Consider the following 26,147-nt stretch of genomic DNA (forward strand, 5'->3'; position numbering starts at 1 on the left):
ATGGAGATTTTGCAGTATCCTTCCCCTGGAATGGGGAGGGAATGGAGATTTTGCAATTTCCTTTCCTCAGGAGTGAGGTGGTAATGGAGATTTTGCGGTATCCTTCCCGTGCCACGCCCACCAAGCTATGCCCACAGAACCGGTAGTAAAAAAAAATTGGATTTCACCACTGGTTACCACCATTTTAAAAAAATAAATCTGAATTATCTAAGTAAATACATGGGGAAGGGGAGTAGTGGGGAGGGAGTTCTATTCGACGATACTCCCACTTTTGCAATCCCAAGGGGTTTTCTAACCCAAGCTGGGTTCACACAAGATGCTTAGCCACGCCCACCTTAACCGTGGAAACGTCTCCATCCAAAAGCTTAGGGAACTTAAGCTTGTTCAGAAGAACCGTGGTTTGTTTCCAATTACCACAGGGTGTTTATAAGTATTTAGTTATAAGTATCTTTTTTTTTAACTATTTCTTATATTGTTGGTTGTTGATACTGCTGATATTGCTATGACTATTGATCTGCCACAGTGAAGCAGTATGTAAGTACCTCTAATAAATAGGACACCCAGGTATTGGCCAATCTACCGTACTTAATCATCTCTAGAAAGAGTGCAGAGAAGAGCAACAAAGATGATTAGGGGACTGGAGGCTAAAACATATGAAGAACGGTTGCAGGAACTCGGTATGCCTAGCTTAATGAAAAGAAGGATTAGGGGAGACATGATAGCAGTGTTTCAATATCTCAGGGGTTGCCACAAAGAAGAGAGAGTCAAACTATTCTCCAAAGCACTTGAGGGTAGAACAGGAAGCAATGGGTGGAAACTAATCAAGGAGAGAAGCAACTTAGAACTAAGGAGAAATTTCCTGAAAGTTAGAACAATTCATCAGTGGAACAACTTGCCTGCAGAAGTTGTGAATGCTCCAACACTGGAAAAATTTAAGAAAATGTTGGATAACCATTTGTCTGAAATGGTGTAGGGTTTCCTGCCTGGGCAGGGGGTTGGACTAGAAGGCCTCCAAAGTCCCTTCCAACTCTGTTATTATTATTATTATTATCTATGCAAAAAAAATTAAAAATGCATTTGAAGGCAATGCCTTCATTGCAACAGGCATCTAAAGCAGGGGTCTCCAACCTTGGCAACTTTAAGCCTAGCGAACTTCAACTCCCAGAATTCCCCAGCCAGCAAAGTCCTCCAGGCTTAAAGTTACCAAGGTTGGAGACCCCTGATCTAAAGAATTCTCCAAAAGAGAACTGGGCTGCTTTTGTGTTTCCAAAAAGTTTTCAGTAACGTTGGAACCGCATCCCATTGTAACTTCAGGAACAGAAATGACAGATTGATTGCAGTGGAATTGGGTGGGATTTCCATAAGAAATCTTTATGACCGGATGAGGGAATGTGATTTTGGCATCTGCAGAGGCTTCAGCGTTTCTCCAGCCCTCCCTGTGCAGAAGCCAAAGGCTTTGGCATCTGTGCATGGGACAGAGTTCAGAATCAAATTCTGTGCTGGAGAACCAGAAGCTATTTTTTTTTATTATTATTATTATTATTATTATTATTATTATTATTATTATTATTATTAATTTGATTTTTATACCGCCCTTCTCCCGAAGGACTCAGGGCGGTGTACAGGCGCCCTTCTCCCGAAGGACTCAGGGCGGTGTATTTTATACTGCCATATACTCATTAGGCTTTCAGTGATCAATACTCTCCATACAGATTTGATGTTTGATTACCCATTGCAATGCTCTAAGTCTAATCAAGACTTATTAAAGGAACTAGAGTTGTCTGGGATTAGGCAACATGCTAAGCTATAAACTAATTCAGGCAACTCAGGAGTGAAATGCTCCCGGTTCTGACCGGATTGGCCAATTCAATAGCGATGGCGGCAGGTGATTCGGAGAACCAGTAGCAAAAATTATAAACCAATTCACACATGCCAGTGGCTGCATTCACCTAATATGCTAATAAGACAACAACAAACAAATCATGGTATACCTTGGTTTAACATAACATCAGAGTTGGAAGGGACCTTGGAGGCCTTCTAGTCCAACCCCCTGCCCAGGCAGGAAACCCTACACCATCTCAGTCAGATGGTTATCCAACATTTTCTTAAAAATTTCCAGTGTTGGAGCATTCACAACTTCTGAAGGCAAGTCGTTCCACTTATTAATTGTTCTAACTGTCAGGAAATTTCTCCTTAGTTCTAAGTTGCTTCTTTCTTTGATCAGTTTCCACCCATTGCTTCTTGTTCTACCCTCAGGTGCTTTGGAGAACAGCCCGACTCCCTCTTCTTTGTGGCAGCCCCTGAGATATTGGAACACAGCTATCATGTCTCCCTAGTCCTTCTTTTGTTAAACTAGACATGCCCAGTTCCTGCAACCGTTCTTCATATGTTTTATCCTCCAGTCCCCTAATCATCTTTGTTGCTCTTCTCTGCACTCTTTCTAGAGTCTCAACATCTTTTTTACATCGTGGCGACCAAAACTGGATGCAATATTCCAAGTGTGGCCTTACCAAGGCATTATAAAGTGGTACTAGCACTTCACGTGATCTTGATTCTATCCCTCTGTTTATGCAGCCCAGAACTGTGTTGGCTTTTTTAACAGCTGCTGCACACTGCTGGCTCATATCTAGATGGTTATCCACTAGGACTCCAAGATCCCTCTCACAGGTACTACTATTGAGCAAGGTACCACATATACGGTACTGGTGCATTTTGTTTTTTTGGCCTATATGTAGAACCTTACTTTTTTCACTGTTGAATTTCATTTTGTTAGATAGCGCCCAATGTTCAAGTCTGTCAAGATCTTTCTGTAACTTGAGCCTATCTTCTGGAGTGTTGGCTATTCCTGCCAGCTTGGTGTCATCTGCAAATTTGATGAGTTCCCCATTTATCCCCTCGTCCAAGTCATTGATGAAGATGTTGAAGAGTATTGGTCAGCCAGTTACGAATCCATCTGGTGGTGGTGCTGTCTAACCCACATTTTTCTACTTTATCTAGTAGTAGGTTATGGTCTACTTTATCAAATGCTTTACTGAAGTCCAAGTAAATTATATCAACAGCATTCCTCTGGTCTACTAATTTTGTCATTTTGTCAAAGAATGCGATAAGATTAGTCTGGCATGATCTGTTTTTGACAAACCCATGTTGGCTTTTGGTTATTACTTTGTTTGCTTCTAGGTGTTCGGTGATTCGTTGCTTGATTATCTTTTCCAGAATCTTCCCCGGTATTGAGGTCAGACTGATAGGTCTGTAGTTTCCTGGATCTGTTTTTTTTTTTTTTTTTGAAGATGGGAACTACATCAGCTCTTTTCCAGTCCTCTGGCAGCAAAGAAGTTGGGTATTGGTTTTCTAGCTACATGGAGTTGCATTCACATGTTACAATAAATCATAGGTTGTATTGGCAAGACATATTAAATCTCTGTAGCAGGTCGACAGAGCCATGCTGCCCTCCATCACCTTACTGCCTTCTTCACAAATGGTCCTTTATCCAAGTTTGAAGTTTTAACTGAGATTACTTACAGGGTTCTCCTGAGTAGGCTCCATTACAAGCGTGCAGGAGCTTCATGCATTATCTAGAATAGAGGTGTATTGTGTCCAGGAAACACAATGACAGGGCAGTTGATTTGGTTTTAACTGGGGATATTATACAAGCCAAGTTCTTGCATTTCATAAATCATGGTTTATGGCAGAGGTGTCAAACTTGATTTCATTGAGGGCCACATCAGGGTTGTGTTTGATCTCGGGGGGTGGGGATGGGAGGGATGGGCATGGCCAGGGTGGGCATGGCCAGCTTGACATCACTCATGTTGGGGGCGCCTGTGGTGGCCCAAGCGCTTTGCCAGTGAAAACGGGATCCTGAGCTCCGTTTTTGGCTGTGACGGCCTCCTGCAACCCTCTGCCAGCGAAAACGGAGCTCGGAGGGGCTGCATGTGGCCCTACTGAGTTCTGTTTTTGCTGGCAGAAGCACCTTTGCTGTTTCCAGGGTGGCCCCCCGGGCCAGATCTAAACACCCCATGGTCCGGATCCAGCCCCCGGGCCTTGAATTTGACACCCCTGGTTTATGGTTTAGCATAGTTCCACAATTTTCATCAGCTGAAGGGACAGAAAAGGCTTGGTTTAACAAATTGAGGACTGCACTCCAAAAATGATCAGGAGAAGAGAGGGTTAAATGATGAAGTGGTGTCCTAAGGTCTGTGTGGTTGAAGCCACTGGTTTGCCCCTTCAGATTCACCCAAATTTAGACCTGTAATAGCAATAGCACTTAGACTTATATACCGCTTCATAGTGCTTTTACAGCCCCCAACAATTTGGGTCCTCATTTTTCCGACCTCGAAAAGATGGAAGGCTGAGTCAACCTTGAGCCTGGTGAGATTCGAACTGCCAAATTGCAGGCAGCCGGTAGCCAGCAGAAGTAGTTTGCAGTACTGCATTCTAACCACTGCACCACCTCGGCTCTTATATGTAGTCCTTTTTTTTTTTTTTTTGAATTTATATCCCGCCCTTCTCCGAAGACTCAGGGCGGCTTACACTGTGTTAAGCAATAGTCTTCATCCATTTGTATATTATATACAAAGTCAACTTTTATTGCCCCCAACAATTTGGGTCCTCATTTTTCCGACCTCGAAAAGATGGAAGGCTGAGTCAACCTTGAGCCTGGTGAGATTCGAACTGCCAAATTGCAGGCAGCCGGTAGCCAGCAGAAGTAGTTTGCAGTACTGCATTCTAACCACTGCACCACCTCGGCTCTTATATGTAGTCCTTTTTTTTTTTTTTTTGAATTTATATCCCGCCCTTCTCCGAAGACTCAGGGCGGCTTACACTGTGTTAAGCAATAGTCTTCATCCATTTGTATATTATATACAAAGTCAACTTTTATTGCCCCCAACAATCTGTTGGGGTCCTTGACTTACAACAGTTCATTTAGTGATTGTTTGAAGTTACAATGGCACTGAAAAAAGTGAATTATGCCTGTTTTTCACACTTACAACCGTTGCAGCATTCCCATGATCCCATGATCAAAATTAAGATGCTTGCCAACTGACTCATATTTATGATGGTTGCAGTGTCCCAGGGTCATGTGATCACCGTTTGTAACCTAACCAGCAAAGTCAATGGGGAAGCGGGATTCATTTAACAAGCAACTTAACAACTCACTTAGCAACTGCAACTGAACAACTGTGGCAGAAAAGGTTGTAAAATGGAGCAAAACGCACTTAACAAATGTCTCGCTTAGCAACAGAAATTTTGGGCTCAATTGTAGTTGTAAATGAAGGACTGCGTACCTTTCACAGCCCTTTGAAGTCAACTAAAGTTATGAATGCTAATACTACTTTTATTATAAAGTTATAATAACTGAATCTTGCAAGTCTGAATATAACGCCTTTCTCCTTCTATTCATCTTTGAGAGAACTAGGCAGGATCGTGTTTGAGATGCTTTCACAAATTACATTTTGGCCTGGGCTCAGATTTCTTTGACTGTTGTCTCTATTGCAGTTCTGGGTCCTGTTTCTCAAGGTTACACTTACAGCCCTTTACATCACCAGATGTGAGTGCGTAAAAAGGCAGATGAGCAGTAGATGGCAGAAATGAGATACAGAAAAAGTGTGCTCTTTGCTGCCATCCTGTGGTCATCTTTTTATGATTCCAAGTCTAGTAGTTTCAACCAAACTACCCAAAATGCAAAGAGGGTTTCCGTTTTAAGATGCTGCTGGCTGCACTTTTTACATTCTTTGAGTAGCATATTGTGAGAACTTGGCGAAGAATCATTTATTCAACAGCTATTATTAAACAAATCAGGATTCATAGAATATGTGAAATATCTGTTGTCATCCAACCCATTTGAAGATACAAATGATCAAACTTGAGATTCATTTTATGTACATGCATGTGTAATTTTTTTTTAAAAAACAACCCTTAAAGGTCTGAAAATAGAAAGTAATAAAAAGCCCAGTTCAACAACAATTTCAACCATTGTCTATTTAACCACTGTTTATTGAATAAATGACAGACACAACATAGCACCTGCTATAAATTGGGATTTATAAGCCACAACAGATGCATGCACACTGCACCTTAAACCAAAAACAAACAAACCACATCACAGCAAACTTTGTTGTGTAATTATGTTTACCAGCTACAAAATGTTGTTGTAGGGAAGGGAACCAAGAAAAGTGGAGTGGAATTCATTAGAAGAGGAGGGCATAGTGTGCTGACAACATAGGATGGATGCACACAACATGACAACACATTATGTTTAGGAGATGGACAGCTATATCCAATTTGTTTAATAAATAAATGGAATAAATTACAGGCCCCTCTACTTAAAAGAGAAGAAACCAATGGATGGGTAGATCTTTTTTAATCAGAAAGGGGTCAAAAGGTCAAGCAATGCAGAACGTAATGGTTCAAACATTCCTAGGATGAAGACACATAAATGAAAGTCTCCAGTCATAGCTGTGATATGACCAGCATCCCTGGGGTTAGATGGTTACAGGTCCAGATCTAAAGGTTGTAAAGCAACAGCTAGAGAGAAGACAACAAAGGATTGGGAGACAGATATTTCCAGAAACCTCTAGTGTGTAGAACATCTTCTCTTGAAGATACTGAATCTTCTTTTCTCTTGGGCTGCTATAATTTTTAATCCCTGATATGAATCCAAGGTGGGAAGTTGGCAAAAAAAAAATGTCCCAAAATGCAACACACTTCTCTATGGTGCCAAGAAAATGGCAAGGATGAGCCAACAGGAGACAAGTGTGACTTGGGTATGGTACCATCTTTCTTAACTTGGCAACTTTATGACATGGACTTCAATTCCCAGAATTCCAGAGTCAGCATGCTGGCTGGGAAATTCTGGGAGTTGAAGTCGCATGTCTTAAAGTTCCCAAGTTTGAGAAACACCGGTGTAGGTTTTTGCCTTCTTGTAGAGTAGACCAATGTTGTTGTTTCTTCAAATTTGGCAACATAAAGATGTGTGGACTTCAACTCCCAGGTTTTCCTAGTCAATGTGCTTTCTGGGGAATTCTGGGAGTTGAAGTCCATACACCTTAAGGCTGCCAAATTTGAAAAACACTGTTGCGTAGGCTAATTGGGCTATTTATGGGAGGGATGTACCAGTTTATCTGGAAAATCTGAAATACTATCCAGAGGTGATAATCACATAACATCTTAAGTTATGGTTAAACAACCAACCACAACTTACTAGCTAAAAGATAAATTAGCTGCCTTCATACTTTATTACATCTGGTTTAAAACATCATAATGGCTACATTTATCGTTCAAGTCCTCATGTGGTTTATGATGTTTTTGTTTAGATGATGAGTGAACCAATCACAGTAGCTTCAAAATCATGGTTTAGCACTGTGTAATTCAGTACACAAGATATGAATCATGTCAGTATATCTCTCGCTATCTGAATAGAAGACTATATTCATGATTAATGGAATTGTCCTCCAGAACTATGTCAAATTTTCTGTTAAAGGCATCTAAATTATGACATAAAAACATGGTCATATTACCTACAATGTTGCATCTGGATAATGGGAAAGCATTGCACCATAGAAACAGCATGATACAAAGCATCCTGCTGTTTAAAAAAAAGTCCCCAAATTCTCTCTTCTATTAAAGTGAGAAAATAAATTTTTTGCTTAGGGTCCCCAGCATGAGAAAAAAAACCCCATTCCAAGCAGAGTTGTTTTAGCAGGCTCATTTTATAGTCTGTGCTGAGTTTTGCAATCTCCTCTGAGCCATGTCTTTGACACACAAACAACACATCTTCCCTGCCTGTATTTGGAATTAAAAAAAAAAAATAGCTAGCTTCAAATTGCTGATAGCTTAAGATTTCCCAAACTGGCCATGCATATATTGAGCTCCAACCAAAATTATTTGACCACTGAAAGGATTTCCAAGGAAGTCTGTTTAGGAATCTGATGCCAAAGATTCTACACGGCATAAATACTCTCCCAGTTTAAACAGGCTAAGCCAGCCCTGCTTGGAAAAAAAAAAGGAACACATATGCAGTAAACATTTACAGAGAATATATAATAATCAGGATTTGTAGAGGGCCAGCCCTATCATTAGGTAACATGAAGCCCTGCTTTTTAAATTACATTACAGTCTGCATAGTTACTCCATTTCTACTCTGGTTCAGAAACGCACTCTTTGAGCCCTCTGTCTAAGACCTCCCAAAGTTGTTACCAAATATTAATGTTTAAAGTAACACAGGAGGAACATTCTTCAGTACCTTGTTGGAGAGTAACCTGTTAACTAGGCTTTATTTTAAGGGAGTTTAAATATAAATTTAGTGTTTGGTCTGGATCTCTCACTCGTTTGGGGAATGCAACATGTGGCTCACGTCTCCGAGGACAAATATGGACTCAGTCCAGAGGAAAACAGATCTGTGCTCTAAGCCGTGTGTGTGTGTGTGTGTGTGACAAGAAGTCAAGATGTTGGCTGCAACGGTGTGATTGAAGTTCTGCCTGTTTGTTGTGTGTGTTGCGGTGCACATCCAATATATAAAAACAGGCAAGAGTTTTGATCACACCCTTTGAGACAGTCTTCCTTTGTTTATGGACCCTATTTTGAAGGCGCCTCTGATTCTAGAGCAACATCAGTTCTAGGATTCAACTAGAGTAGAGTACTTAGAATGGATACCTCTTTTGGTTGTTCCAGGTGTGAGAGGCAACTGAAACTGTGGGCTAAGTAGATGCCTCTACTGTAGTGAAGAATGATCGGAATAGAAGCGATCCAGCAAAATAATTAAACAGAGCCGAGTGTGCTGCTTATTGGCACCTTTGTGCAAGAAAAGGTAAGGAGCTGCAGTCAAGTGTTACATTCACACCTTCACGGCCCCTGAATCCAATGCTTTGCAAACCCTCTTAGGCTTTGCCTCTTGAGGGAAATCCTCTTGTTGGAAAATTAAATCTGTTTGCTGACTCTCTTCAATTTTACCTGTGATAATGATCCTTCACAAGGTGTCTTGTGTATCAAAAAGATGGAAAAATCTTTCAAATCATCTAATCCAGTGTTTCTCAATCATGGCAATGAATAGAGTAGAGTAGAGTAGAGTAGAGTAGAGTAGAATAGAATAGAACAGAACAGAGTAGAATAGAATAGAATAGAATAGAATAGAATAGAATAGAATAGAATAGAATAGAATAGAATAGAATAGAATAGAATAGAATCAGTGGTGGACTGCTGCCAGTTTGGACCGGTTTGAGCAAACCGGTAGGTTCAATGATCAGTTAGCCCCACCCGCCCACCCCTGCCCTATCCTGTCCTATATTTCCTTCTTTCTGGCTTAGCTGATTAGCGTGGCACAGCTGATTTCTGTGCCCCCACTGTTCTATTTACTGGGACTGCCTTAGAAGGCAAGCAGCTGAGTTCAAATTGCTGTATTTTGAAAGCTGACCGCAAGTGCACTAGGCGTGCACGCGTGCTCACAGAACCAGTTGTTAGCAGCCCACCATTGAATAGAATAGAATAGAATAGAATAGAATAGAATAGAATAGAATAGAATAGAATAGTTGGAAGGCACCTTGGAGGTCTTCTAATCCAACCCGCTGCTTAGGCAGGAAACTCTACACTTCAGACAAATGGTTGTCCAATCTCTTCTTAAAAACTTCCAGGGTTGGAGCATTCACAACTTCTGCAGGGACTGATTAAATGTTCTAACTAGTGGGAGCCACCCGTTGCTCCCATGTAACACCAATCCTGCGCAGTCTGCACTGGCTTCCTATGGTCTTTCGGGTGCGCTTTAAGATTCTGGTTACCACCTTTAAAGCGCTCCATGGCTTAGGGCCCGGGTACTTAAGGGACCGCCTGCTGTTACCGTATGCCTCCCACCGACCCGTACGCTCACACAGAGAGGGTCTTCTCAGGGTGCCGTCCGCCAAACAATGTCGGCTGGCGGCCCCCAGGGGTAGGGCCTTCTCTGTTGGAGCTCCTACTCTCTGGAACGAACTTCCCCTGGTTTACGCCAATTGCCTGATCTTCGGACCTTTCGCCGTGAGCTGAAAACGCATTTATTTATTCAAGCAGGACTGGCTTAAAAGTTTTATTAAATTTTTAAATTGGGGTTTTTATGTATCTTAGGGTTTTAAATTGTTTTAAATTTTGGCCATTTAAGTTATATGTTTGGTTTTAAGTTTTGTTTTAATGTGTATATTGTGGGGTTTTTACTATTTTGGCTGTACACCGCCCTGAGTCCTTCGGGAGAAGGGCGGTATAAAAATCTAATAAAATAAATAAAATAAATAAAATAACTGTCAGGAAATTTCTTCTTAGTTCTAGGTTGCTTCTCTCCTTGATTAGTTTCCATCCATTGCTTCTTGTCCTACCCTCAGGTGCTTTGGAGAATAGCTTGACTCTCTCTGACTGGGGAATTCTGGGATTTGAGGTCCACACAACTTCATGTTGCCAAGACTGAGAAACATTGATGTAGTCTAACACTCTTATGGGTAAAATACTGTATCAATACAAGCATCTCTGATTGCAGACAATTCCAGCCTCCATCCCAAACTACATAGCAACAGCCTTGGGCTGACTTTGGACCACCTCTTCTTGAACTTCATTGTTGCCTCCAAGCTCAGACTGCAATCTGACTGTTAAATCAGGGACTACACATTCCAAAAGTGGTTGTTCCTTTCTGATCCTATCTCCTGATCTTCCAGTTGCATCCTTGACATAAAGAATTATAGCAACTGTGGACATAAGTATAGGAATAGGACAGGGGTGAAATGTTCCCGGTTCGGACCAGATTGCCCCATCCGGTAGCGATGGTGGCGGGTGATTCGGAGAACTGGTATCAAAAATCCCTGCCCCCCCCCATGCCCAGCTGAGCCATGCAATTATCTGAGGTTTTTTTTTTTTACTTTTAAAAGCATTTTTTCCTTCGGCAGAAAAAATGCTTTTAAAAGTAAAAAAAAAGCCTCTGATGATCGCGCGACTCAGTTGGGATCATCAGAGCCTTTTAAAAGCATTTTTTCTACAACCTCTTTGGCCAAGGTTGTAGAAAAAATGCTTTTAAAAGGCTCCTCCGACGATCCCAGCTGAGTTGCCTGATCGTCAGAGGCTTTTTTTTCTTTTAAAGGCAAAAAAAAATGTGTTTAAAAGAAAACAAAAGCTTCTGCCGATCAGGCAACTCAGCTGGGATCATCAGAGCCTTTTAAAAGCATTTTTTTCAGCCGAAGAAGTTGTAGAAAAAATGCTTTTAAAAGTAAAAAAAAAAGTTGGCCACACCCACCCAGTCACATTACCCCCCCCCCACACACACACACTAAGCCATGCCCACAGAACTGGTAGTAACAAATTTTACATTTCACCACTGGAATAGGACATTTTGGTTGAAGTATAGTAGTTCAGTCTTTGCCAAGATTTGGCGATGTGGTTCCCATAGAAACATGATAGCTTCTCTTCCTGCCCCCCCTCTTCCCGGTGCCAGGGACTTCCAAAATTGTATTTGAAAGTAAACGCTACTAAAAATAATAATAATAAATCAGCCCCAAATCTTTCAAAGTCTCCAACATTTCACAGATTTTGATAATCCCACATGAGATTGCCATAACATTTCATAAGGTCTCATGATATTTCAGATGTTTGCCTACTACTGTCTCATGAAATATCAGGGTATCAACCACATCTCAGAAAATTAGTATATTTTTGAGATTCAAGGCAATTGCAAAGTGCCAAGCCATTGTGTGAGCTCATGCAAAGCCACCGCAAAGCTGAAAAAGATTGATTACTTATGCTTCACATTAAAAAAAAAAAGCTGCTATATTTATTTTTAAGCCTGAATACATATCAAAATATACAGCATGAAAACCCTGTAGTGCTTGTTCTGGATAGAGTGAAGGCAGCTGGAAGGAGCTGACCAGAATATACAGCATAGTGAATCTTAAATCCCGTAAAAGCAAACAGGGTTGGACCGAGTTACTGTTTGGGTGGGAGATTACTAAGTCATCTCACAGCTGTGGACTAGACAAGAAAATAGAACCAGTGGCCTGAAATAACCCAAAAGATGGGATTGCAGGCCACTTTCATATTGTTGCGAAGAGTTAACTTTTATGTGCAACCAAACTGTAGAATGGAATGGAATGGAATAGAATGGAATAGAATAGAATAGAATAGTTGAAAGGGACCTTGGAGGTCTTCTAGTCCAACCCCCTGCTTAGGCAGGAAACCCTATACCGTTTCAGACAAATGGTTGTCCAATCTCTTCTTAAAAACTTTTTTTTAAAAAACGGTGTTGGAGCATTCACAACTTCTGGATGGAAGTTGTTCCGCTGATTAATTGTTCTAACTGTCAGGAAGTAGCTGACTATGTGATTTTGGACCAATCACTTTTTCTCAGATTTACCCACCTCACAGAGTTGTTGTTGTGAAGAAAGACACTGTGAAAATATCAGGGGATGTTGATCCACATTTTTTTTATTAGAAAAGTCTAACAAAAATTATGCTACAGTAGTAACCTTAAAAAAAATCATTCGGTCTGCAGCATCTCCCAATATTCTCAATATCCTCCATGAATAAAATGAATTGGACTATGAAAAATACAGTCCTCTTCAGCATTGGATTGTCTATAGCAGTATTCCTAGCAAGTGGGATCCTAGGACCCCCAGGGATCTTCCAAAATTCCTCTCAGGGATCCAAGAAATGAAAATGATTTGCCAGCCTATGTTGAAATATAATACACCATTAAAGTCCCATTAAACAATCATGAGAAGTGGTAGCAGCAGCAAATGCATCAATTTTAAATTTTAATATAGTAAATATTGATAAATATAACCAATAGAAACAAAAGCTCCTTTGGGGTCCCGTATTAATTTTTAAAAGTGGGGAGGGGTCCAAAGTTTGGCAAACATCGAACCATAGTGTACGAAAGCATTTGAAGATTAATTTTGTTAGGTCAAACTGAGAATAATGTCTTGTGCTCCCTATTTTCAAAATGGTACTGTACTTTTTGTTGTTCTTGTTCAACTGCAAAGTTGTGTCAGATTCTTTCCAACCCCATGGACCACAGTACGTCAGTCCCTCCCTTCTCCCCCATCCTCCATTGTCTCCCGGAGTTTGCCCGAATTCATCCTCATTGTGTCAATGAAACTATCTAACCATCTGATCCTCTGCCATCCCCGTCTCCTTTTGCTGTCAATCTTTCCCAACATCAGGGTCTTTTTCAGTGAGTCCTCTCTTAGAATAGATTAACAGAGTTGGAAGCGATGGTGAAATCCAATTTTTTTTACTACCGGTTCTGTGGGCGTGGCCTGGTGGGCGTGGCCTGGTGGGCATGGCAGGGGAAGGATACTGCAAAATCTCCATTCCCACCCCATTCTGGGGCCAGCCAGAGGTGGTATTTGCTGGTTCTCCGAATGGCTCAAAATTTCCGCTACTGGTTCTCCAGAACTTGTCAGAACCTGCTTGGATTTCACCCCTGGTTGGAAGGGACCTTGGAGGTCTTCTAGTCCAATTCCCTTCTTAGGCAGGAAACCCTATACCGTTTCAGACAAATGCTTATTCAATCTCTGCTTAAAAACTTCCAGTGTTGGAGCATTTGCAACTTCTGGAGGCAAGTTGTTCCACTGATTAATTGTTCTGACTGTCAGGAAATTTCTCCTTAGTTCTAAGTTGCTTCTCTCCTTGATTAGTTTCCACGTATTGCTTCTTGTCCTGCCTTCATGTGCTTTGGAGAATAGCTTGACTCCCTCTTCTTTGTGAAATATTGAAACACTGCTTTGTGAGATATTGGAACACTGCTGTCATGACCCCTAGTCCTTTTCTTCATCAAACTAGACATACCCAATTCCAGCAATCATTCTTCATATGTTTTAGCCTCCAGTCCCCTAATCCTCTTTGTTGCTCTTCTCTGCACTTTTTCTAGAGTCTCAGCATCTTTTTTACATTGTGGCAACCAAAACTGGATGCGGTATTCCAAGTGTGGCCTTATAAAGGCATTATGAAGTGGTATTAACACTTCAAGTGATCTTGATTATGCAGCCTAGAACTGTGTTGGCTTTTTTTGGTAGCTGCTGCACACTGCTGGCTCATATTTAAATGGTTGTCCACTTGGACTCCAAGACCCCTCTCACCTCTTCTCATAGGATGGCCAAAATATTTCAGCTTCAGCTTCAGATGCTTTGCTAATGGAGCCCAAATAGGATTACAGGTAGTCCTCATTTAATAACTTCTTGTTCGGTGACCATCTAAAGTCCTGAAGGAGGAGACTTTACAATGGTTGCACAAACCCAGCCACATGATTTGTAAATCATGGTTTCTGTCTAAGCACATTGCTTGAACCCTGCCCATTATGACTAGTGCAGGAAACTGTGATTAAAGAAAGCTAATCTTAGCCCCATGCCCTAAGTTTTGTCTTTCAGGCTAAGCTCCAGTTGAGGAATAAAATTCCAGGAAATATAGTGGGAGTATAAAGTTCCCCTATAGAACTTGAGCACTGAGGGAACTTATTTTGCGCCAGTTTCCTTTGGTCCTCTCGATTTCCAAAAAAGCAAATGTGGGGAAGGTCAGTGGATGAAAGGAAATTCTGGAAAACTGCTGCGAATCATCCATTTCCCGGAGACCTACATGAGCCAACTGGCTGGTGTGGGGAGGGGAAGGCGAAGTAGAAGCAACCAACCCTGAACGTTAATAATACATTCAGTGGTCAGAGAAGAAGGGAAAAAAAGAGCTCTTGATTTCTCTGTGGTTTCCAGGATAGGCTACTCTGTTGAACTAAAAGTCCTGCGGGTTGGCGTTTTGAGGTTGTTTTAATTTTGTCAAATTATGGCTTAGCTGCTTGGCTTTGCTTAGTCATTTTTTTGTGCGTGTGGGGGGGGTGAGGGCTGAGGTTTTTAGAAAGGAATCATATGAAGACCTTTCGTTGCCATGGGAAAGATGACCTTGACTTCACAAAGGAGCCAAGGCCAGATTAGTTATGCTTTGTTTTTTTTTAAAAAAAAAATTGTGCGGAAAGGCCTGATAGAAAAAGCAAAGATGCATTTCCAGCCTATAAGATTAGGATATCCCAGTCTGATTTTGAAAAAAACAGAAGGAAGGAAGGAAAGAAAGAAGGAAGGAAGAAAGGAAAAAGAAAGAAAGAAAGAAAGAAAGAAAGAAAGAAAGAAAGAAAAAAGTCTGCATGAGTGCTTAAAAATGGGAAATAGGTAGAATACCCAGAAAATCCATTCTTCAGCCCCACTTTTCTGATTCAGCTTTTCAGCTTTTAGCTACAGAAATTTTGCAGAGCCTCTTAATGCAAATCACTTCATACAATTCAGCTTCAGTCTCAGAGCCATTTAGCTTAAAATAAATGCAAAAGAAGTACTGTGGAATTCAGTAGGGATAAACCCACGATTAAGTATGCATTGCATTGATGTTATCAATCTAAAGATACAGAACATAAAATCATAAAGCTGGAAAGTCTGTAGAGATTCTCAGTCATCCAGGTCATGGTTGTCCCAAAGATGCTTTTTCAGGAGGCAACTGGACTTCCTTGTTTTTTCTTTGAAGACGTTTTGCTTCTCATCCAAGAAGATTCTTCAGCTCTGACTGGATGGTAGGGAATGGAAGGACTGATATTCCTTGCAGACCATTGGTAATCTGCATCCTTTTATGGTCTACTCTACTCAGGTGACCCTGAGGACACAGATAAACCTCCAAATGCTTCAATGTCTTCTACGTCTTCTCCCTGATCTTCGGACCTTTAAACGTGAGCTCAAAACTTTCTTTTTTCATCAAGCAGGGCTGGCCTAACGTTTTTTATTGAGGGTTTTTAGTGGGGCTTTTAGAATTTTTAGAATTTTACATCCCTATTTTAATTATTTAGTGCATTGAGTCAGTTTTTTAACCAATATTGTATTTTAATTTTTTTGATATCTATGTTTTATTTGTGATGTACACCACCCTGAGTCCTCGGAGAAGGGCGGTATAAAAATTTGAATAATAAATAAATAAATAAACGACTGGCTAAAAGGAATATAAATCCTTCCGTTCCGCACTGTCCTGTCAGAACTGAAGAAGCTTTTGAGATGAGAAGCAAAACATCTTCAAAAGAAAAAACAAGAAAGTCCAGTTGCCTCAGGGATGAAATCTGAATTGATTTACTACTGGTTCGGTGGCTGCGCATGCGCTCTGTACGCCAAAAGTGTGCTGTGTGCACGCACATGCGCAGTGTGCACCACATTCCAAATGCGAGGTGCACACGTGCGCACATGCAGTGCACACCAAGAGGAGGCATGGGAAGGAAGGTGTGCGTGCGGGGGGGGAATCAGCTGTGGCGTGCGATCGTCGGAGCCTTTTTAAAACTTTTTTTAAAGCGTTTTTTTACTACCTATTTGGACGAATAGGTAGGAAAAAAAATGTTTTAAAAAAGTAAAAAAAAAAGATTCTGATGATCCCGCGCCGCAGCTGTGATTGTCGGAGCCTTTTTTTTTTACTTTTTTAAATGCATTTTTTATAAACTTTCTACCATTCAGGCGGGAAAAACAAGCAAGCCAGAAAGAAGCGGCAAGCCGGTGACCCGGCGATTGTAGGGGTGGCTTGGGGGGGAGGGATTTTTGCTACTGGTTCTCCGAATCACCTGCCGCCATCGCTACTGAATTGGCCAATCCGGTCAGAACCGGGATCATTTCATTCCTGAGTTGCCTCCTGAAAAAGCACCTTTGGGATAAAGCTGGAAAGGACCTCAGAGGTCTTCTAGTTCAACTCCTTGTATCATCCTGGTCAAAGGGTTGTCCAATCTTTTCTTGAAAATCTTTAGTGATGGAGTACCCACAACTCCAGGAGGCAAGCTATTCCACTGATTAATTGTTCTCACTGTCAGAAATTTTATCCTTACTTCTAAGTTAGATCTCTCTTTAATAAGCTTCCACCCATTACTTGTTGTCATGCGCTCTGGTGCTTTGGAGAGTAAATCAATCCCCTCTTCTTTGTGACAGCTCCTCAAGTACTGGAAGACAGTTACATGTCCCCGGCCTAACCCTTCTTTTCTATAGTTTAGATATAATACCTAGTTCCCTTCAACTGTCCATCATAAACTTTAGCCTCCAGACCCCTTTATCATCATCGGTGCTCTTCTCTGCAACTTTCCAGGGTCTCAACATCTTTTTCATATACCTACAACTGTACCTTTTGTAGGATACGACCTTGTAGATGACCCTCACTCTGTCAAGGACCTTGGAGTACTCATATCAAATGATCTGAGTACCAGAGCCCACTGTAACAACATTGCCAAAAAGGCAATAAGAGTTGTAAACCTAATCTTGCGTAGCTTCTTCTCAGGTAATATTACACTACTAACCAGAGCATACAAAACATTTGCTAGACCAATTCTCGAATACAGCTCATCTCTCTGGAACCCGTACTGCATATCGGATATTAATACAACTGAGAGAGTCCAGAGATATTTTACGAGAAGAGTCCTCCATTCCTCTACCCACAATAAAATACCTTATGCCACCAGACTTGAAATTTTGGGCCTAGACAACTTAGAACTATACCGCCTTCGGTCTGACCTAAGCATAGTACATAAAATTATCTACTACAACGTCCTACCTGTCAATGACTACTTCAGCTTCAACCACAACAATACAAGAGCACACAATAGATATAAACTCATGGTAAACCAATCCAAACTAGACTGCAGAAAATACGACTTCAGCAACAGAATGGTCAGTTCCTGGAATGCACTACTGGACTCTGTGTTTACTTCTCCAAACCCCCAAAACATTAACCTCAGACTGTCTACTGTTAACCTCACCCCATTCCTAAGAGGTCTGTAAGGGGCATGCATAAGAGCACCAAAGTGCCTACCACCCTGTCTCACTGTCCCCATTTATTTGTATCCTTATCCTGTATTCATAATCATGTTTATATTTATATCTGTTATCTTATACATCAGTGATTCCAAATATAAAAACTTGATGTGCTAAATGTCTACCACCCAATTGAGCAAATTGTTTGGCAATTCTAGGAGTCATCATTTCAGAATATTTGGAAGTGTCCAGAATGGGGAACATTGAGAAGCGAAAGATGTTATTTCCTCCTTATTTCCTTTGGCTTCAATTTTATGCTTCCTCAACTTCGGCTCCGAGCTTCAGTACTGCTCCCTCTAGCAAAGTTTTTTATGGTGGATCCATGCACCAGTAGGCTTACTCAATGGCAGATGTAAAAAAAAAAATTCCAGGCAAAGGATCTTGAGAACTGTCTTCTCTTTAAGGTAGGCTGGGCCAAGATATAGGCATGATGGGAAATTCAGGAATGCTCTTTATTAGAGGATACACTAAAATCTTGAAATCTTTCTTTCTTCTCCATCTTGTAGTAAACGAAATCAAGGTGACATTGAGTTTCTTTTTCCACACTTCCTTTTTCTCAGGATGGCACAATCTTTGGCCAAAGTTCCCTCTTAATGGCTTACTCAACCCTTCCCTGTTTCCAAGATCTGGTCTATATTCTTTCCCCAGAAAACACACAAACGCACACACTTCATCTGTGTTAATATTTCTTGAACTTCATCAGTCATTACCCTTAGGATACCATTTGAGAAATGGGCTAGCTTTCCTCCTCATGTGAAGAGCATATGAGCCACTATGCTGCTCAGACAATACCTTCTACATGAGGGTCTCCCAGCTGCCTCTAGGAAGCTCCCAAATAGGGGGCCAAGGCAGTTCTCTTTTCCCACTGTGGTTCCTGTCCACCCAGTTATATAGAGGTGAATGGATTCTGTGTCAGGAGGCAGCTCCTAGTCATCAAAGTTAACGACCACTGATCTGTAATTCGTGGATTTATTTTTATTTATTTATTTTGTCACAACATCATATAAAAAGATTATATAGTATATAAACATATATATGAGTAAATATTGGGAGGTATAAGCATCTATATATATATAGGAAGAAGAAAAGAAAAACAATAGGACAGGAACGGTAGGCACATTTGTGCGCTTATGCACGCCCCTTATGGTCCTCTTAGGAATGGGGTGAGGTCAATAGTAGAAAGTTTTTGGTTAAAGCTTTTAGGATTATGGGAAGAGACCACAGAGTCAGGTAAAGTATTCCAAGCACTGATGATTCTGTTACAGAAGTCATATTTTCTGCAATCTAGATTAAAGCGGTTAACATTAAGTTTAAATCTGTTGGTTGCTCTTGTATTATTGCAGTTAAAGCTGAAGTAGTCTTTAACAGGAAGGACATTACAATAGATGATTCTATGAGTTAAACTTAGGTCTTGTTGAAGGCCTAATTGTCTTGTCTAGTCCGTTCTTGAGTCCATCTATATTAGCGGCCAGCAACCCATCTTGTGGCACATATTCCACAAGCTGAATATATCCTACATGAAAAAAAGATTTCCCATTCTTTTGTGTTTAATTTTATATTTAAAATTAAGATAATGTCTTTTTTTTCTTTCTTTCTTTCTTTCTTTCTTTCTTTCTTTCTTTCTTTCTTTCTTTCTTTCTTTTTCTTTCTTTCCTTCCTTTCTTCCTTTGTTCTTTCGTTCTTTCTCTCCCTCCTTCCCTCAAAGTTTTATATAACTGCCCATCTCATTCCATGAGCCTGAGTGGTTAATAGCAATTTAAAACTTTAATGACACAAATAGATAACAATAACTCAGTTCCATGAGGATCTTGGATCCATAGGACAAACACTGCAATAGACATTTACTATTTTCTTTTTTAAAAAAGAAAGAACATAGAAAGCATTGTTACATCTGGATATAGTTGAACTTCCCCCCAAGCTTGAACTATTGATATAAGATCATCTGCTAAGAGAAAGAGTTAATTAACTGAAGGAAACCTCAGGGCTGGGTAAGAGCTACCCAGGTTTCAGTTAGAATCTTGGAAACTAAGAGGAATTTCCAAGAGTTAATTGTGGTAGAGTCGCCTGGGATATTTTGAAATGCTTCTTTCCTGATTTCTGGCCACTTAGACTGAATTGCCATTCATGAGGTAACCTGCCAATGGTTTTGCATTTTCTTTCTCGATTGCTCATGTCAGTGATCTGCTTCATTCTTCTTCCAGCTTCCTCAGAGCCTCTCCAATCCGGAAAACACAAAATAGGCTTAAAACTGTATCTCAGTTTTAAAAAGCAAAGGAGTGTTACTCCAATCAAGCCTTATCTGCATATGTATGATGGTCCCTCTACGTCATTGTCCTCACACACACACACACACCCCTCCCAAAATACAAAGCGTAGCCCTCAGTCAGCAAAAGAGAGACCCCAGCCTAGTCGAAAATTACAGACCAATCTCTTTTTGCTGCGTCACCTGCAAAGTCATGGAATCAATCAGCAACCAATCCATTACCCTCCACCTAGAAACAAACAACCTGTTCTCCAATAAACAATTTGGTTTCGGAAAAAATTCTCCTATAATCTACAACTTCTACACTGCAAAAACTTATGGACTACAAATCTTGATCAGGGAAAAGCAATAGATGCAATTTACATAGACTTCTGTAAAGCCCTTGATTCAGTGGTACATGACAAACTACTTCTAAAACTAAAATCCTATGGCCTCTCTGGACCTCTCCATAATTGGATAACCATGTTCCTGTCAAACAGGCAACAAGTGGTCAAAATAGGGAGCGCCCTATTAAATCCTGCACCTGTTAATAGTGGTGTCCCCCAAGGCAGCATTCTAGGACCAACACTCTTCATACTATACATAAATGACCTTTGTGATCATATTATAAGTAACTGTGTTCTCTTCGCCGATGATGTAAAACTATTTAACACCACCAACAATGCTGCTACCCTTCAAAAAGACCTTGACTTTGTGTCGGAATGGTCAAAAAATTGGCAACTCCAAATCTCAATCAACAAATGCTCCGTCTTACATATTGGCAAAAACAATCAGAACACAAAATACAAGCTGAGTGGACACGACCTTTTAGATGACCCCACTCTGTCAAGGACCTTGGAATACTCATATCAAATGATCTGAGTGCCAAAGCCCACTGTAACAACATCACCAAAAAGGCAGTAAGGGTTGTTAACCTAATCTTGTGTAGCTTCTTCTCTGGTAATACTGTACTGCTAACCAGAGCATACAAAACATTTGCTAGACCAATCTCGAATGCAGCTCATCTGTCTGGAACCCGCACTGCATATTAGACAATAATACAATTGAACATGTCCAGAAATATTTTACAAGAAGAGTCCTCCACTCCTCTGCTCGCAACAAAATACCTTATTCCATCAGACTTGAAATTTTGGGCTTAGAAAATTTAGAACTAAGCATAGCTCATAAAATCATCTGCTACAATGTCCTACCTGTCAATGACTACTTCAGCTTCAACCACAACAATACACGAGCACACAATAGATACAGACTTAAAGTGAACCGCTCCAAACTTGATTGCAGAAAATATGACTTCAGCAACAGAGTGGTCAATGCCTGGAATGCACTACCTGACTCTGTGGTTTCATCCCAAAACCCCCAAAATTTTAACCTTAGACTGTCTACTGTTGACCTCACCCCATTCCTAAGAGGTCTGTAAGGGGCATGCATAAGAGCACCAGCGTGCCTACCGTCCCTGTCCTAATGTTCCCTTTAATTTTATTCATTTTATGTATTCAATTCATGCGTATATATATATATTATCTAATAAGTACTTGACAAAATAAATAATTAATTAAAAAAAAAAAGATTGTCCTAGCTCAATCTAAATCATCCAGTTGTAAAAGGGGAACAATTTTCACTTCCTGGCATTGTTATATACAGGATTCCCAGGGAGGAATTCATGACGCTGTGTGTTGTGTGTGTGTGTGTGTGTGCGTGTGATATTAAGACATGAAGCTTGTGAATGGCAAGGAAAACATGAATTGCTTCAACAGTTGTTTTCCTTTCCAACTGCAAGCATTGATTACATTTACTAGGCGTTATTTTTAATACATATACTTAAGGTGCAGGAGGAAGGAGGAGGGGGAGTGTAAATCACAGCCAGGAAAAGGGTGAAATAAAAAAAAAAAAACCCTTGTCAGAGCTGAGGCATTCGGCAGCAGAATGCAACTGCGAATTCTACCATGTGAGCTATTTTTTCTCATTAACACATAACGTCATTTGGAGCTCTTCCAATCCTGCTTCTGTTGCTGAGGGATCCTCTCTCGATCATGTTCTTGGTCTGCCCTTCATTTTTCCCTCTCTGAGGTAAGTTACTACCACGTAGGCGAAGGCTGACTTTAAGCTTTAGTTTGGACAAGAAGCGAAACCCGGTTAGTTACTATGATCAGTCAAGGGGTTTGACTAGGATGACAATGTACAGGTAGTCCAGAGATGGGTTTCAGCAGGTTCTGGAGAACCAGTAATGGAAATTTTGAGTCGTTCCAGAGAACCGGTAGTAAAAATTCTGACTGGCCCCGCCCCCATCTATTCTCTGCCTCCCAAGTCCCAGCTGATCGGGAGGAAATGGGGATTTTGCAGTAACCTTTCCTTGGATTGGGGAGGGAATGGAGATTTTACAGTATCCTACCCCAGGAATGGGGTGAGAATGGAGATTTTACAGTATCCTTCCCCTGCCATACTCACCAAGCCACACCCACAGAACCAGTAGTAAAAAAATTTGAAACCCACCACTGAGGTAGTCTTTGACTTACGACCACAAATGAGTCCAACCTTTCCATTGCTAAGCAAGACAGTTGCTAAGCAAGTTTTGCCCCATTTTGCGACCTTTCTTGCCATGGCAAGGTTTAAGGTTTTGGTCACTACCTTTAAAGCGCTCCATGGCTCAGGGCCTGGGTACTTACGGGACTGCCTACTGTTACCGCATGCCTCCCACTGACCCATACGCTCACACAGAGAGGGACTTCTCAGGGTGCCGTCCGCCAAGCAATGTCAGCTGGCGGCCCCCAGGGGAAGATCCTTCTCTGTGGGGGCTCCTACCCTCTGGAACGAACTTCCCCCTGGTTTACGCCAAATACCTGACCTTCGGACCTTTCGCCGCAAATTGAAAACACATCTATTTATTCGCGCGGGGCTGGCTTAAATTTTATTGGGTTTTTATTGGGTTTTTAAATTTTTACTATGAATTTTAATGGGTTTTTTAGTTTTATATGTTTTAAAGTCTTAGGCCAATGGTGTAATAAGTTTTTTAATTTGGATTTTAATTGTATATTGTATTGTTTGTTTTATTCTGGCTGTACACCGCCCTGAGTCCTTCGGGAGAAGGGCGGTATAAAAATTGAATAAATAATAATAATAAATAATAATAATAGCAGTTAAGTGAATCCCTGCAGCTGTGAAGTTAGCAACACGCTTGTTAAGTGTATGTGGCTTCCCCATTGTCAGAAGCTTGCAAAAGGGGATCACATGACCCTGGGACGTGGCAACTATCATAAATGTGAGCCAGTTGCCAAGTGTCCGAATTTTGATCATGTGATCATGGGGATGCTGCAAGGGTCCTATGCGTAAAGAATGTCATCAGTCACTTTTTTCAGTGCCATTGTACCTTCGACGGACCACTAAACAAATGATTGTAAGTCAAGGATTACCTTGTACATGTAGTCCTCGACGTACGACCAGTCACTTAGCAACTGTTTGAAGTTACGACCTGTCTGAAAAAGGGGACTTATGACCCCGATCCGAACTGCTGAAAGTCGTCCTCACCTCTGCAGTTATATGACTCGACTTCAGCTGCTTGGCAACACAGTCTGATTGATGGCAGTTTGCAGCATCCCAGGTGTCAACCCTGAAGCTGACCTGACTGAAGCCATTTTAGAATAGGATAAAGGAGTTGGAAGGGACCTTGGAGGTCATCTAGTCCAACCCCTTGTCTAGGCAGGAAACCCGACACCACTTCAGACAAATGGTTATCCAACCTCTTCTTAAAAACTTCCAGTGTTGGAGCACCAACAACTTCTGGAGGCAAGTTGTTCCACTGATTATTTGTTCTAACTGTCAGGAAATTTCTCCTTAGTTCTAAGTTGCTTCTCTCCTTGATTTTGACCGCTTTAGTGTTGCCACAGTGGAGCTGAGGGTCAGGGAGGGAGGAATTGAGATAGAGAGGAATCTGTAGCCAAAACAACATATTTTCTCTTGGGAACCAAGGACATTCTCACACCTGGTCGAAGAAAGGAGGAGTGATGCCACCCGGTTGCCAGTCTGCACCGTGACTGGACCATGTAACTGATTGTTTTGAGAAAGTAGAAAAACTTTTACTTTTAATTAGGTGAAAACTGTGGGAGACTTCAGAGTCGGTTTTCACAAGATATGTGTCAATATGATAATTCCAATAAAAATATTCTTTGAGGAATGCTTCTCCCTCGGTATAGTATTCTACCTCGGAGTCTTGCTTGCTATGGATTTATTACTTGGAAACCTGACACCATGGGTATGTGATTGCATTTTGCCAAAAACTGGCATTTTCAGTTTTCAGCAAAACCATGCCCATACTGAACAATGGGTTCGCACTTATGACTGCTGCACTCCCCTAACGACTGTCACCAAAAAATAATGTAAAATTCATTTGACCATTTTACAACCATTATGACTTACGACCATAATGGGCAGATTCCTCTCTGTAAGGCTAAGCGGCTAACCTGCCTAACAAATGTTAGCCCAGCACAAGGTGGGCAGTATGATGCCTGTCAAGACTCGGTTTTTAATTCATCCTCAACACTACTCTTGATAAGCAGCAGGAGCTTCCATGGAGGGCATGAAGAAAAAAATCACACACACACACCCTCCTTTATTTGGTAAATTCATATAGCTGCCCGTTTCATATATGTGGCTCTGAAAGCTGCACAAAATTAAACAAAAGACAATACAGGTAGTCCTCGTTTAGCAACCGCAATTGGGGCTAGCAACTGGGTAATTAAGGGAAACGGTTGCTAAGTGAAACAGCGACTGTGCTTATGATTTTACTTTCCATCTTTCCTTTGCTTTACAAACACGTGAAGGTCATAAATGCGAGGATTAGTTGCAAAGTTACTTTTCCAGCACCATTGTAACGACCAACGGTTACTAAATGAGTCAGTCACTAAACAAGGACTACCTGTATAACAAAAGAATTAAAAAAGTTCACAACAAAGAGTATTCAAAATAGTAAGAAAAGCAACTAAAAACATTTTAAAAATATTAGAAAGCAACAACTATGGGAGAGCACACTCATTTTCCCTAGCAATATCAACACATTTTAGACTCCATGCCCACGTTACCAGATCCTCAGGTCAGATGGCAAAGCCAGGTCTTCAAGCTCTACTTGAAGGTCAGCAAAGTTAATCTAGGTCAGGGTCTGCAAACTTGGCTCTTTTAAGACTTGTGGACTTCAACTCCCAGAGTTCCTCAGCCACCCCTGATCCAGGTGATGATGATGATGATCATTCAGTCGTGTCCGACTCTTGGTGATTCTATGGGTCAGCACTCTCCACATCTTTCGATCTTGAATTACTTCTTTGAGTTACTTCTTTGGCCTGGCTAGGACTTAGCTAGATTGTACAAAATCAGTCTTAGTATAGGATGAGCAATGGGGTGGAATCATGACCCAGTTCTGCACAATAATCCAAAGGCAAAAAATGGCCTTGAAGCCAGAGGCCTTGTGTTCCTCCAAAGTTACTCGGAGTGCTATAATCCAGTTGCTAGAAATTGATTTTCCTAGGCATGATATTCAAACGTTTGGCTGCCAGGAACCAGAAACTCTATAAGGGACCGTGAATTGTGGATATATATGTGCAATGGAAGATGGCATTCTCAGGAGTGTATTTTCTTGAGAGTTTTGTGGCAAATTGCAATCTATATAAGTGACAAGGACTGCAGTATTAGACCATGCCATATATATCGGCTTTGATTCTCAATTCTGAAGACATTCTTGGAAAATTTGGAGAGTCATAGTCCAACATTTTCTCAGCCCTGGCTGCCTCCCCCGAATGTCAGCAACTCATCTTGAAATTGATGGAAGGGAGAGACAGAATTGTGTGCCACTCGTGATGAAAGGTTGATGAAGACGATTTTAGAGGAAGCCATCATGACAGCTGAATCCCAGACTGGTACCTTTATAGTTGGCATCTATGTTTGATTTCTAAAGGCAGAGTTCCAGTTCTCATAGAAGCAGATAAATCTACATGTCTGAGCACCGCTTTTCACACATTTATTTTCAGCTTTAGGTGTTTTTTTTTTTTGCTGTATTTGACAAACTTTGGCAATCCCTACATCTTTGCATTCAATTAATGACA

The sequence above is a fragment of the Ahaetulla prasina genome, chromosome 1 (assembly GCF_028640845.1).
Source record: "Ahaetulla prasina isolate Xishuangbanna chromosome 1, ASM2864084v1, whole genome shotgun sequence".
Lineage (NCBI taxonomy): Eukaryota > Metazoa > Chordata > Lepidosauria > Squamata > Colubridae > Ahaetulla > Ahaetulla prasina.